Source organism: Mastomys coucha, unplaced genomic scaffold, assembly GCF_008632895.1.
Source record: "Mastomys coucha isolate ucsf_1 unplaced genomic scaffold, UCSF_Mcou_1 pScaffold4, whole genome shotgun sequence".
Classification (NCBI taxonomy): domain Eukaryota; kingdom Metazoa; phylum Chordata; class Mammalia; order Rodentia; family Muridae; genus Mastomys; species Mastomys coucha.
In genome coordinates, this window is record NW_022196910.1 from 56791419 (window position 1) to 56794386 (window position 2968).

Genomic DNA, 2968 nt, shown 5'->3' on the forward strand with positions numbered 1-2968 from the left:
TAAAAGCATAAAGAAAGTCTGATAGTTTTCATCATGCAGAATAATGGGCACCTCAAATTATTCTAGGGCTGTGCCCTGAGCAGACCTTGGGCGCAAGCTCCACAAAGGAAGCTCCACTCCCAAGCACTCTGACAAGCCCATGATCAGAGGTGAGGAGGACACAACATCTGTCCCAACACCAGGAGTTACTGGGACCAGCGGGACTACGCACACAGGAACTCTGCCAGTCCAGTGGCTCAGGTTCCTTCTGTTGTGTCTGGGCTGGTGGCTGCCCTGAGTAGACCTTTGGTGCAAGCTCCATAGCCAGTCCCACAACACCAAGAGGAAGCTCCACTCCCAGGTGCTCTAACAAGCCCAGGATCACAAGATCCTAGAATCACAGGATCAGAGAGACAGCTTGACTCTGAGGAATTCTGACACAACCAGGATCACAGGAAGGACAGACTCCAGTCAGATTTATCAAGGGCAGCACTAGAGATAACCAGATGGTATGTAGCAATCATAAAAATATAAGCAACACAAACCAAGGCTACTTGGTATCATCAGAACCCAATTGTCCCACCATAGCAAGTCCTGGACATACCATTACATTGGAAAAGCAAGATTCATATCGAAAATCACTTTTGGGTATATAAATACTTTTGAAATAGTACCCTCAAATAGTACCATGCAAAGGTGCATGGCAAGCATAAGAAAATAAACAACACAAACCAAGGTCACTTGGCATCAGCAGAACCCAATTCTCCCACCATAGCAAGTCCTGGACACACCATTACAACAGAAAAGCAAGATTCAGATATAAAATCACTTCCTATGGTGATGATATAGGACTTTAATAGACGTAAAGAGCACCTTCAAAGAAATATAGGAGAACACAGGTAAACAGATAGAAGCCCTTCAAGAGGAAACACAAAAATCCCTTAAAGAACTACAGGAAAACACAATCAAACAGGTGAAGGAATTGAGCAAAACCATCCAGAATCTACAAATGGAAATAGAAACAATACAGAAAACAGAAAAAGAGATAATCCTGGCCATACAAAACCTAGGAAAGAAATCAGGAGTCATAGATGCAAACATCACCACCAGAATACAAAAGATAGAAAAGAGAATCTCAGGGGCAGAAGACACCATAGAAAACATTGACACATCAGTCAAAGAAAACTCAAAATGCAAAAAGCTTCTAACCCAAAACATCCAGGAAATCCAGGACACAATGAGAAGACCAAACCTAAGGATAACAGGTATAGAAGAGAATGAAGACCCTCAAGGTGATGGGCCAGTAAATATCTTCAACAAAATTATAGAAGAAAACTTCCCTAACCTAAAGAAAGAGATGCCTATGAACATACAAGAAGCCTTCACAACTCCAAATAGACTGGATCAGAAAAGAAATTCCTGTGGGCAGTGGTGGCACACGCCTTTAATCCCAGCACTTGGGAGGCAGAGGCAGGCAGATTTCCGAGTTCAAGGCCAGCCTGGTCTACAGAGTGAGTTCCAGGACAGCCAGGGTTACACAGAGAAACCCTGTCTTGAAAAAACAAAAACCAAATAAAAAATGAAAAGAAATTCCTCCTGTCACATAATAATAAAAACACCAAATGCACTAAACAAAGAAAGAATTTTAAAACCAGTAAGGGAAAAAGATCAAGTAACATATAAAGGCAGACCTATCAGAATTACAACAGACTTCTTACCAGAGACTATGAAAGCTTGAAGATCCTGGGCAGATGTCATATAGACCTTACAAGAACACAAATGCCAGCCCAGGCTACTATATCCAGCAAAACTCTCAATTACCATTGATGGAGAAAACAAGTTATTCCATGACAAAACAAAATTTACACAATATCTTTCCACAAATCCAGCCCTACAAAGGTTAATAGACAGAAAACACCAACATAAGGGGCAAAACTACACCCTAGAAGAAGCAAGAAAATAATCTTTCAACAAATCCTCACAAACCTAATTCCATCTCTTACAACAAAAACAACAGGAAGTGACAATTACTTTTTCTTAATATCTTAGTATGTAAATTAATATTACAAACATATCCTAATCATTGAAATCCAAAAACATGAGGAATTAGAAATTTGTTGATTGTCATCCAATGGTCTCTCTAATTTGGTAATTGGAGAAATAGGTCCAATATTGTACAATCCAAATAAACTCTCAGGTTGTTTATTTGTGACAGTGTCTTGCTGTGTACAACACAATGGTCTTGAAATCTTGCTTCTCCTATCTCAGCCTCTCTGTTTATTTCATGTTTTTATACTATCCTATGGTTTTCAAAAGTATTTATATACCCAAACGAAACATAGATATGTAAATTGGGAGGGGGCTTTTAAGAGAACAACAAAGAGTGAGACTGAATGCTTTGCTTGACATTTGTAACTCTTGTATCAAGTTTAAAGAAGAGAACTTTATAAGTTACTTTTTCTCTGAGATGAATACTTTTCCAAATTATCACAACCAATGAACCAGATTCTTACCCTTACCTAATGTCTGTGCCACCCTCCAAGCAGAACCATTGTTCATTGAAATAGTTGGTGAATGACTTTATGCAGAGATCATCTTAATACCTATACCATTTCTTAAATAAATGTAACCTGTTCTCTGTGGGCTGAGAATAAAGTCACTCACTAAAGTCAAATAGCTTTGACCATAGCAGGAAGTCTGTATTCAAAAATCGTGCTTACAATTCATTTCTTGGTGCAGCAGAACTGTCAACTCTCAGCTTAGCTACGATGGAGGTAAAATCCTTTGGTGATGTGAGGGTCATTGAAGTACAGCCTTATTACAATGAAATCCAATGTCTAAAATTTGTTCTTATTTTGGGCTTGTTCCACAGTAGGAGCCAAGATTTTAAACTCTACTAAATACAAAACAAACAAACAAAAAGACTTAGAAAGAGCAATTTGCAGATTTATCTGGAACAACAAAAGACCCAGGATAGCCAAAACTATTC

General features: G+C 38.8%; 1 protein-coding gene across 1 annotated transcript in view; it reads left to right on the plus strand.

The window, feature by feature from the left end:
* Positions 1-2694: 2694 nt before the first annotated feature.
* Positions 2695-2968, plus strand: part of LOC116075780 (olfactory receptor 6C75) — a 6360-nt gene continuing 6086 nt past the window's right edge. The window contains exon 1 of the mRNA XM_031349131.1: positions 2695-2725. The gene's annotated coding sequence lies outside the window, so the exon portion shown is untranslated. The remainder of the gene's footprint in view (positions 2726-2968) is intronic.